The 12,699-nt window shown below is 47.5% G+C and overlaps 1 protein-coding gene across 1 annotated transcript in view; it reads right to left on the bottom strand.

The window, feature by feature from the left end:
• MICALL1 (MICAL like 1) overlaps nt 1–12,699 on the bottom strand; it is a 98,494-nt gene that overhangs the window by 60,403 nt on the left and 25,392 nt on the right. The gene's annotated exons all lie outside the window — the stretch shown is intronic.

Consider the following 12,699-nt stretch of genomic DNA (forward strand, 5'->3'; position numbering starts at 1 on the left):
TTTACTGAATTACATAGGGACTATTTCACTGGCTTCTGTCTTTTTATGCAATATTGTATGTCCAGCAATTTACAGCACATCCCTGAGGATTAGATCACCAGCATATTCCTAAATTAGTTAGCCAGCATAGGCTCACTATCCAAATTTAGTCAAAGTAAATTATACTGAATTCTCACAGATCTATTTATCTCACGACAGACAGATTTGGAGATATGTGAAGTGATGAATATTACGGCTTTTACCTACTAATGTTGTCATTGTGCGTATCTTGCAGTGTCTCAAGGACAGGCTGGTAGGGGTACAGGGGAGCATTTGTTTGCCTTTGTTATTATAATGAAGACAGTGCACCTTACATGGAGTATATTCTGAGTAGACATAGTTATGGATAAAAATGTCATATGATTGACAGTTGGGGGGGAGGGGGCTGGCATAATGTGTGCCAAGGGAATAAGAAGGGGTATAAGGTGATCCTGAACCATGCAAGTATTGGCAGTATGTGAAATGTACATTCTGCAGCACACTATGCCTCTATAGAACATATAGAGGGGGTCTATGGTATAGACACTGCACAGGGCACCTAATCATGTGACTCTGCCACCGATTTCTTCAGAGAGTACAGTAGTCCGTTTATACAGGTGTGATAATACTCTTAAAATATAATAGCTGGGAGGTTTGTCCTAATGGTCAATTATATGTGTGGGTTATCATAGGGGCAGGGTGTGAAGTGACTGGGACTGCATTCCGGTCTGGGAATAACTGCGAATGTGAGAGAGCAAGCACAAACTTTCATGTGGTTATAGCAGAGGCATAACATAAATATTAGCAGTTAGATGAGGGTCAAGCAAAGAAAACTGCTCTGGGTCACCTATTTGTTCGGCTATGCTTGAGCTCTGCATTAACAAATACTACCCTATTCAGCCACAGTAAATACTGTGGGGCAGATGTATTAAAGCCTGGAGAAGTGATAAAGTAGTGATAAGTCTAATAGGCCCTACACACATGCCGATATCACTGCACGATATGAACGTTATCTTGTTCATTAATGAACGAGATAACGTTCATATAGTGCAGTGTGGAGTCACCAGCGATGAACGATGCGCGGCCCCGCGCTCGTTCATCGCTGGTGACATGTCGGCTGTGCATGCAGGCCAATATGGACGAGATCGTCCATATTTGCCTGCACGTCTATGGAGCCGGGTGACGGGGGGAGTGAAGAAACTTCACTCCCCCCGTCACTGCCCCCCCGCCGCCAGGTCGCCCGTATCGGCCGTCGGGCACCTCGGCGGCACATCGCCTAATGTGTAGGGCCCTTAAGGTAATAACACACCAGCTAATCAGCTCCTAACTGTCATTTTTCAAACCCATAATTAATGATTGGCTGGTGCGTTTTCACACCTTCCACTTATCACTTCTCCAGGCTTAATAAATCTGCCCCTATGTCCTTTAGAAGAAATCGCTGTACACTATAGGTGATTGTGCCACCTGTGTTTAACAGTAGACATGCCTGACTGAAAGCAGTGTTCCAATGAGACGGATCTACATGCACTATAGGTAATCACACTGCTAGTGATTTGTTGAAATGCTCCATACATGATAGCAATTACGCATATGCTAGGGCAAAGTTAATAAAGAGATAAAGGGGCAGATTTATTAAGCTCGGTGAAGTGATAAAGTGGAAGGTGCTAAAGGACCAGCCAATCAGATCCTTACTACCATGTCACAGGCTGGGTTTGAAAAATGACAGTTAGTAGCTGACTGGCTGGTGCTTTATCACCTTGCACTTTATCACTTCACCAGGCTTAATAAATCTACCCCAAAGTACCAATAAATCAGCTCCTGTCATTTTTCACACACAAAGGGCTATTCAGAGTATTTTGCTAAAATCGCAAGCGGACGATTATCATACGTCTGTGCATGCGCAACGTCCGCATCCTGTGTGCTTAGGGTCCCACAATTGTGATTGACAGACAGCGGATAGTGGTGTAGGAAACGCATGCCTCTCATGGCCATTTTCGGGGTGGACGGATGACATCTGCATTTCCTGCGATGGGAAACATGGCGGCGGTGCACCTGCATACGCAGCTTGGCTGCGTATACAGGGGTCTACCTCTATTTCAAGATTTCTGCGATGCAATCGCATTTGAAACATCTGCGATGCAATCACTACACATGCTGGGTGGCCTCCAGCATGTGATTTGCATGAGAGTCTGAATAACCCCCACACAATGTAAGGCAGAAGCTGATTGGCTAGAACTTTATCTCTCTTTGAGCAGTAATAAATACTTCCTAAATCACATCTCTAATAATAAACAACATCTGTGACTTTCCCCAGACACGTCACCTTGCTCTATATGCAAATAATAGATCAATCATTTCATTTAAGCTGCGATAGACAAAAAAAAAAAAAAAAGCACCGAGTTGTCTCATATGAATGAACTACACCCTTTTATCATTGCACTCAAAAATCTATTATTACCTGCATTATTGCCAGGGGCATTCCTATACTCAGTATAGTATAAGAATCATTGGGGTAACTTCAGCAGCAGAGTTTTATACAGAATCACTACCCGTGTTGTTAAGGCTACTAATTTACACAGTTACTAAATGAATGTCAGACTGGTGTTCTAGCCACAAACAGGCAACCTTTGTTATGCTGTTGATATCTACTGACTTGGAATAACAGGAAAGTGCAGTTAGGTGTGTTGTTAGGAAATCGCTGCATAGAAAGAATTGGTGAAGGTTACCAGCATGTTGGTAAGCACATCTTACTAACAGCCTTGCTCCTCTGCTGCCGACCCATTTTATTATTGTTGGCATCAGAAAGCAAAGCAAGAGAAACTTTCATTATTAGGCTTTCCTTTATTTCTCTAACGTCCTAGAGGATGCTGGGGACTCCGTAAGGACCATGGGCACTATAAAGAAACTTTAGAACGGGTGTGCACTGGCTCCTCCCTCTATGCCCCTCCTCCAGACCTCAGTTAGATCCTGTGCCCAGAGGAGACTGGGTGCTTTCAGGGGAGCTCTCCTGAGTTTCTCTGTAATAAAGAATTTTGTTAGGTTTATTATTTTCAGGGAGTCCTGCTGGCAACAGGCTCCCTGCACCGTGGGACTGAGGAGAGAGAAGCAGACCTACTTCAGTGATAGGCTCTGCTTCTTAGGCTACTGGACACCATTAGCTCAAGAGAGATCGGAACGCAGGTCTCACCCTTGCCGTTCGTCCCAGAGCCTCGCCGCCTTCCTCCTTGCAGAGCCAGAAGATTGAAGCCGGGTGAGTATACGAAGAAAGAAGAAGACTTCACAGGCGGCAGAAGACTTCGGATCTTCACTGAGGTAATGCGCAGCGGTAACGCTGCGCACCATTGCTCCCGCACACCCACACAGGCACAGATGGGTGCAGGGCGCCCTGGGCAGCAATAATCCTCTTGGCTGGCATTATAGGCATGATCAAGCTATGGCAGTATGATATACAACCCCCGCCAGGTTATTTGGTATTTTGAGCGGGACCGAAGCCCGCCGCTGAGGGGGAGGAGCTTGATCCCACAGCACTAACCAGCGCCATTTTCTCCACAGCACGCTGCCGAGAAGCTGGCTCCCTGGACTCTCCCCTGCTAAACACGGTGACAGAGGGCTTTGAAGGAGGGGGGGGGGGGGGCACATAATTTGAGCGCAGTCAATATATTTATATATATATATAAAACAAAAAAGCGCTGTGTATTGCTGGCACTTGTGTTTCCAGGGTCATTGGCGCTGGGTGTGTGCTGGCATACTCTCTCTCTGTCTCTCCAAAGGGCCTGGTTGGGGGAACTGTCTCCAGATTAGAGATTTCCCTGAGTGTGTGGGGTGTCGGTACGTGTGTGTCGGCATGTCTGAAGCGGAAGGCTCTTCTAGGGAGGAGGTGGAGCAAATGAGTGTGGTGTCTCCGTCGGCACCTGATTGGTTGGATATGTGGAATGTTTTAAATGCAAATGTGAATTTATTGCACAAAAGGTTGGACAAAGCGGAGTCCAGGGGGAATTCAGGGAGTCAATCCCTGCCTTTCACTATGTCGCAGGGCCCTTCTGGGTCTCAAAAGCGCCCACTATCCCCAGTAGCAGACACTGATACCGACACAGATTCTGACACGGATTCTGACTCCAGTGTCGACTATGATGATGCGAGGTTGCAGCCGAAATTGGCAAAAAGTATTCATTATATGATTATTGCTCTAAAAGATGTGTTGCATATCACAGATGACCCCTCTGTCCCAGACACGAGGGTGCGCATGTATAAGGAAAAGAAACCTGAGGTTACTTTCCCCCCCTTCACATGAGCTAAATGAGTGGTTTGAAAGGGCTTGGGAAACTCCAGACAAGAAACTGCAGATTCCCAAAAGGATTCTTATGGCGTATCCTTTCCCGGCTAAGGACAGGATACGGTGGGAATCCTCTCCCAGAGTGGACAAAGCGTTGACGCGTTTATCCACGAAGGTGGCGCTGCTGTCTCAAGATACCGCAACCCTCAAGGATCCTACTGATCGCAGGCAAGAGACTAAGGTGAAGTCAATTTACACACATACTGGTACATTACTCAGACCGGCGATAGCGTCGGCTTGGGTTTGCAGCGCTGTAGCAGCGTGGACAGATACCTTGTCTGCTGAAATTGATACACTGGATAAGGATACCGTTTTATTGACCTTGAGTCATATTAAGGATGCTGTCCTATATATGAGAGATGCTCAGAGAGATGTTGGCCTACTGTGTTCCAGAGCCAACGCCATGGCGATTTCTGCTAGGCGAGCCCTGTGGACCCGACAATGGACGGGTGATGCCGACTCTAAGAAGCATATGGAGGTTTTGCCTTACAAGGGTGAGGAATTATTTGGGGAAGGTCTCACGGACCTGGTTTCCACAGCTACTGCAGGTAAATCCACTTTTTTACCTTATGTTTCCTCATAGCAAAAGAAAACGCAACATTATCAGATGCAGTCCTTTCGGTCGCATAAATCCAAGAGAGTACAGGGATCTTCCTTTCTCGCCAGAGGTAAGGGTAGAGGTAAAAAGCTCCCAACTACAGCTAGTTCCCAGGAACAGAAGTCCTCCCCAGCTTCTACAAAATTCACCGCATGACGCTGGGGCTCCCCTGAGGGAGTCCCCCCTCCCGGTGGGGGCACGTCTTCGACTTTTCAGCCACGTCTGGATTCAATCACAGGCGGATCCCTGGGCAATAGACATTGTTTCCCTGGGTTACAAGCTGGAATTCGAAGAGGTGCCTCCTCGCCGGTTTTTCAAATTGGCCTTACCAGCTTCTTCCCCGGAGAGGGAAGTAGTTTTAAATGCAATTCAAAAGCTGTGTCTTCAACAAGTGGTGGTCCAGGTGCCCCTGCTTCAACAGGGACGGGGTACTACTCAAACCTGTTTGTGCTACCAAAACCGGATGGTTCGGTCAGACCCATTCTGAATTTAAAATCCTTAAACCTATACTTGAAAAGGTTCAAATTCAAGATGGAATCGCTCAGAGCGGTCATCGCCAGCCTGGAGGAGGGGGGGGGGATTATATGGTGTCCCTGGACATAAAGGATGCATACCTTCATGTCCCCATATATCCTCCTCATCAGGCGTTCCTGAGATTTGCTGTACAGGATTGATGATTGTCATTACCAATTTCAGACGTTGCCGTTTGGGCTTTTCACGGCCCCGAGGATTTTTACCAAGGTAATGGTGGAAATGATGGTGCTCCTGCGAAAGCAGGGTGTCACAATTATAATACTTGGACGATCTCCTAATAAAAGCGAGATCGAGAGAACAGTTGCTGAACAGCATGTCACTCTCCCTGAGGGTTTTGCAACAGCACGGCTGGATTCTCAATCTACCAAAGTCACAGTGGGTTCCAACGACCCGTTTGCCTTTCTTAGGCATGATTCTGGATACGGAACAAAAAAGGGTTTTTCTCCCGATGGAAAAGGCCCAGGAACTCCAGACCGTGGTCAGGGACCTGTTAAAGCCAAAAAGGGTGTCGTTCCATCAATGCACTCGAGTTCTGGGAAAGATGGTGGCGTCTTACGAGGCCATTCCATTCGGCAGGTTAAATGCGAGGACCTTTCAGTGGGACCTTCTGGACAAGTGGTCCGGGTCACATCTACGTATTCATCAGATGAACAGCCTGTCCCCCAGGGCCAGAGTATCTCCCTTGTGGTGGCTGCGGAGTGCTCACCTTCTAGAGGGTCGCAGGTTCGGCATTCAGGACTGGGTTCTGGTGACCACGGACGCGAGCCTCCGAGGCTGGGGAGCAGTGACACAGGGAAGAAACTTCCGGGGTCTGTGGTCAAGCCAGGAGGCTTGTCTGCACATCAACGTACTGGAATTAAGGGCCATATACAACGGCCTACGTCAAGCGGAGACTTTTCTTTGCGACCTACCGGTTCCGATTCAGTCAGACAACGTCACGGCTGTGGCTCATGTAAACCGCCAAGGCGGAACAAGGAGCAGAGTGGCAATGGCAGAAGCCACCAGAATTCTTTGCTGGGCGGAAAATCATGTAAGCGCTCTGAAAGCAGTCTTCATTCCGGGAGTGGACAACTGGGAAGCAGACTTCCTCAGCAGACACGATCTCCATCCAGGAGAGTGGGGACTAAATCAAAAAGTCTTTGCAAAGATTGCAAGTCAGTGGGGACTGCCTCAAATAGACATGATGGCATCACGCCTCAACAAAAAGCTCCCGAGGTATTGTGCCAGGTCAAGGGACCCTCAGGCGGTAGCGGTGGACACCCTGGTGACCCCGTGGGTGTTCCAGTCGGTCTATGTGTTCCCTTCTCTTCCTCTCATCTCAAAAATATTGAGAATCATAAGACGAAAAGGAGTACAGTCAGTTCTCATTGTTCCAGATTGGCCTCGAAGGGCCTGGTATCCGGAGCTACAGGAAATGCTCACAGAAGATCCGTGGCCTCTTCCTCTCAGAGAGGACCTGTTGCAACAGGGGCCCTGTCTGTTCCAAGACTTACCGCGGCTGCGTTTGACGGCATGGCGGTTGAACGCCGGATCCTAGCTGTAAAGGGCATTCCGGATGAAGTAATTCCTACTCTGATAAGGGCTAGGAAGGAGGTGACAGCGAAACATTATCATTGTATCTGGAGGAGGTATGTGTCTTGGTGCGAGACCAAGAATGCTCCTTCGGAGGAATTCCATCTGGGCCGTTTTCTCCACTTCCTACAGACTGGAGTGAATTTGGGCCTAAAATTAGGTTCCATTAAGGTACAGATTTCGGCACTGTCTACTTTCTTTCGGAAGGAATTGGCTTCTCTACCAGAAGTCCAGACTTTTGTGAAGGGAGTGCTGCATATCCAGCCTCCTTATGTGCCCCCAGTGGCACTATGGGACCTTAACGTGGTGTTACAGTTCCTTAAGTCTCATTGGTTTGAGCCTCTTCAAACCGTGGAATTAAAATCTCTCACTTGGAAAGTGGTTATGCTGTTGGCCTTGGCGTCTGCAAGGCGAGTGTCTGAGTTGGCGGCTTTATCTCACAAAAGCCCCTATCTGATTTTCCATGTGGACAGAGCTGAGTTGCGAACTCGTTCTCAATTTTTGCCTAAGGTGGTTTCCTCTTTTCATATGAACCAACCTATTGTGGTGCCTGTGGCTACGGCAGATTTGGAGGATTTCAAGTCCCTGGATGTAGTCAGGGCCTTAAAAATTTACGTAGCCAGGACGGCTCAAATTAGGAAAACAGAAGCTCTGTTTGTCCTGTATGCACTCAACAAGGTTGGCGCTCCTGCTTCTAAGCAGACTATTGCTCGCTGGATCTGTAACACGATTCAGCAGGCTCATTCTACGGCTGGATTGCCGTTACCTACTTCGGTGAAGGCCCATTCAACTAGGAAGGTGGGATCTTCTTGGGCGGCTGCCCGAGGCGTCTCGGCTTTGCAGCTTTGCCAGCGGCGACTTGATCGGGTTCAAACACTTTTGCTAAATTCTACAAGTTTGATACCCTGGCTGAGGAGGACCTCATGTTTGCTCAATCGGTGCTGCAGTCATCCGCACTCTCCCGCCCATTTGGGAGCTTTGGTATAATCCCCATGGTCCTTACGGAGTCCCCAGCATCCTCTAGGACGTAATAGAAAATAAGATTTTAAACCTACCGGTAAATCTTTTTCTCCTAGTCCGTAGAGAATGCTGGGCGCCCGTCCTAGTGCGGACAACATTCTGCAAGACTTGTATATAGTTATTTGCTTACATAAGGGTTATGTTACAGTTGTGTTCAGTCTTTGACTGATGCTGTTCTGTTTCATACTGTTGACTGGTTCGTATATTCCAGGTTATACGGTGTGGTTGGTGTGGGCTGGTGTGAATCTTGCCCATGGATTAACAAAATCCTTTCCTCGTACTGTCCGTCTCCTCTGGGCAGTTTCTCTAACTGAGGTCTGGAGGAGGGGCATAGAGGGAGGAGCCAGTGCACACCCATTCTAAAGTTTCTTTATAGTGCCCATGTCTCCTGCGGAGCCTGTCTATTCCGCATGGTCCTTACGGAGTCCCCAGCATCCTCTACGGACTACGAGAAAAAGATTTACCGGTAGGTTTAAAATCTTATTATTGTCTGCTTTCAGTGTTGTTTTAACGAAGACTTATGTTCACAAAAAGAAATATGTATAATTCATAAAACACTGGGTTTAAGAAGCAGTAATGAATAATAGTTTCAACATAAAATGGAGTAAAAAAATGTTTTAAACAAACATTATTATGTCAATAAAACAAAAAAAAAATGCAATGTTCAAGTTGCATCTTCAACTATGAGGTACATTTCCTAAAACAGCCCCTCCCTATGCAGACCCAAATGGCTGCTACTTAAAGCAGTTTCCCAAGGCTTTGAACCAGCAAATGATATCACCTTGCGGATATGATAGTGAGAGCCAAAGACAATCTGCTTAATAGACATCAGTGTAATTCAAACACTAAAATGTAAAAACCTAAATTTAGTACAGTCCTGACGCTTGATCCATGACAAGTGAACCAGTGCTCCCAACCTAACCATCACACTGCTAAAATAGCAGACAAAAATGACCTCTCTCTAAAGATTGTTTTCTCCCTTCAGTGGAAAAACACCTACCCAGAAAACCAGAAAAAAAAAAAGTATAGATTAATAATAATTAATAATAATAATAATAATAATAATAATAATAATAATTAGTAATAATTAAAAAAAAAAAATTTTTTATTATTACTGGACTACATAAATAGGCAAATATTAATTGCAAGATTTGTTAGAGCAACTTTAGGTAATGTTATCACAGGAACTAAAGTAGTTTGGAGTCTGATCAGTGGCACTGATAGTGACAGAGGAGGGGGCCCGTTTGCAGACTCTAGATGGGCCCTCTCGTCTCCACAGCCAGCCATGTTCTGGAGACCAATATCTACTGCGCTTGTGCAGCAGGCATTTTTGGCTGTGGTTTTTGCCGTGGCTGCAGCACCGGACATGGGACTCCAAAAAGGTAAAATGTTAAAACATGGGTGCAGCGTGGCCCGTGGCCCCCCCTCTGGACTCAGGGGCCCGTGTGCACCACACACATTGCATCGGGTGGTCTTCAGTATGCCGGCGGTCGGGCTCCCGGCGACCAGCATACCGGCGCCCGACAGCCGGCATACCGACACTTATTCTCCCTCGTGGGGTCCACGACCCCCCTGGAGGGAGAATAAAATAGTGTGACCGTGCCCGTAGCGTGGCGAGCCCGCAAGGGGCTCATTTGCGCTCGCCACATTGTCGGTAAGCCGGTGGTCGGGCTCCCGGCGCCGGTATGCTGGTCGCCGGCATATCGTAGTGAACCCATTGCATCCATTCTGTTATGCCACTCAGTGGCATTTCTGTAATCTCCCACCTAGGGAATTAGCTTCCATTTTTTTTAATAAGCACCAAAAGTTGTACGGGCAGGTCAATTTCCACAACTTTCACTCTTCTAGATCTGCACAGAAGTAACTTAAACATTGCCGATTGTGCGCCACGGAATAAGTGACATTTTTATCTACCCTCACTCTGTGGGCCATAATCTTAGTACTAGTTTTCGCACCAGGGTTAACTGGCGGCAGTACGCCGGCCTAGAAAGGGGGAACTTCTGCATATGCGCTCCCGAAAAGGGGGAGTCTCTACCTGGGGATGGGTGTGGTCTCAGGCCACGCATTCTGTCACTCACTCTTGGGGGACATACCCACTACTTATGGACATACTAGGCTGCTCCCAAAGATCTTCCCTCACTGTGAATAGCACCGGTGCTGAACGCTACACTGCAGCCCACGGGTGAGGACAGAAGAGGGTAGACTGCTTCAGCAGGGTGCCGCCATAAGGGAGGGTGCATTTTGCCATTTAAAATAAGGCAGGGATAGGTACTTTACCTTTTTATGGACATGCACATTACTGGGTCTGGGACTGAGGGTCGACAGCACAAATGTCGACACACCTTAGGTCGACGCCAATTGGTTGACACACCTTAGGTCGACATGGAAAAAGGTCGACATGGACAAAAGGTCGACATGAGTTTTTTGTTTTTTTGGTGTCGTTTTCTTCATAGAGTGACCGGGAACCCCAATTAGTGCACCGCGTCCCCTCGCATGGCGAGCGATGCTCGCCATGCTTCGGGCATGGTGCCTTCGCTTGGCACACTTTACCGTTCCAATCGTAGTCCACGTGGATCGTTAAGTATGAAAAGGTTCAAAAAAAGTAAAAAATCGTGAAAAACTCATGTCGACCTTTTTCCATGTCGACCGTGTTCCTGTCGACCTTTCGTCCATGTCGACCTAAGGTGTGTCGACCAATTGGCGTCGACCTAAGGTGTGTCGACCTTTGTGCTGTCGACCTGGAGTCCGGATACCCACATTACTATGAGGGACCACAATTAGAAAAAGAAGAAACCAAATACACATAAAAAAGCAGAATGGAGGTACGCATGGTGAACAATAGTCACATATGTGAACAAAATATGAATGTCATCTTACCACCTCAAACTCAATCCTTCAGTTATTAATAAACAGCTAATAGTAGTTACTGGCCTGACGTCTTATTTATGCTGACAACATAACATAAAAACCCTGCCCTTCAAGCTCAATGACTAGGCGTCATCCTTGATCCTGAACTGAATTCAATCTACTGTGCACTCATTATTTTCCACATTGATTATTGCAATAGTGTCCTTACTGGTCTTCTCCTAAACAGACTTTCACCCCTACTATATGATTTGAATGCTGCAGCTAGACTGACCTTCCTCGCAAAATGTTCTTCTGCTGCTCCTCCCCTTTGTCAGCCTCAAAATTGGTTGCCTGTTATTTTACCAAATTCAAAACAAAATGTTTCTACTTACACATAAAACAGTGTTTCTCAAACCTGATTGCGCTAATTAATTAACATTTTGGGGGGGATTTAATTGTTTATCGCACCCGATGTCCCATCTAAAGTGGCAGGAGATCCGGGGTGGAGAGCAGATATTAAAATATTTGGTTTTTTTTGGACAGGCCGGGTATATCTGCGTAAAATGGCTAAACCCGACCAAAGTGTAGAACGGGTCACTTTTTTCTCATTTCAACTCATCACCATGGGGGGCTGTGAGCTGAAATGCACACGCCGGCAGTTGTTTGCGCCAGAATGGAGCAACAATTGATTTCTCAGTCTGCCCCATCTAGTGGCTGCCGATCATCAAGTGAATTGGCAGCACGGCATCTACTGAAGGGTGTGTGGGGACCAGGAAGTAGATGGACCAGAGGTCTCTCTGAGAGTGGCAATTGCAGGAAGCTTCTGCTTCTGCAGCCGCACAGTGGGCTTTCAAACAGGCTGTATCAAATGCGACCATGTCAGGGAAAGCCCAGCCTGGTGTGGTAACGTGTGATGCCAGACAAGTGGTTACGAAACACTGAAAACTACGGTATGCGGACTCTATGTCGACACCCATTAGGTCGACACTAGAAATAGGTCGACATGAGTTTTTCACTTTTCTCTAACGTCCTAGTGGATGCTGGGGACTCCGCCAGGACCATGGGGATTAGCGGCTCCGCAGGAGACAGGGCACAAAAATAAAGCTTTAGGATCAGGTGGTGTGCACTGGCTCCTCCCCCTATGACCCTCCTCCAAGCCTCAGTTAGGTTTTTGTGCCCGTCCGAGCAGGGTGCAATCTAGGTGGCTCTCCTAAAGAGCTGCTTAGAAAAAGTTTTTTAGGTTTTTTATTTTCAGTGAGTCCTGCTGGCAACAGGCTCACTGCAACGAGGGACTTAGGGGAGAGAAGTGAACTCACCTGCGTGCAGGATGGATTGGCTTCTTAGGCTACTGGACACCATTAGCTCCAGAGGGAGTCGGAACACAGGTCTCACCCTGGGGTTCGTCCCGGAGCCGCGCCGCCGACTCCCCTTGCAGATGCCGAAGATGGAAGAGGTCCAGAAGCAGGCGGCAGAAGACTTTTCAGTCTTCCTGAGGTAGCGCACAGCACTGCAGCTGTGCGCCATTGTTGTCAGCACACTTCACACAGCGGTCACGGAGGGTGCAGGGCGTTGGGGGGGCGCCCTGGGCAGCAATGTATTATACCTTTTTATGGCTAAAAATACATCACATATAACCCTTTGAGGCTATATGGATGTATTTAACCCCTGCCAGATCTCACAGATTCCGGAGAAGAGCCCGCCGAAATAGGGGGCGGGGCTTATTCTCCTCAGCACACAGCGCCATTTTCCTGCTCAGCTCCGCTGTGAGGAAGGCTCC

Source organism: Pseudophryne corroboree, chromosome 9, assembly GCF_028390025.1.
Source record: "Pseudophryne corroboree isolate aPseCor3 chromosome 9, aPseCor3.hap2, whole genome shotgun sequence".
Lineage (NCBI taxonomy): Eukaryota > Metazoa > Chordata > Amphibia > Anura > Myobatrachidae > Pseudophryne > Pseudophryne corroboree.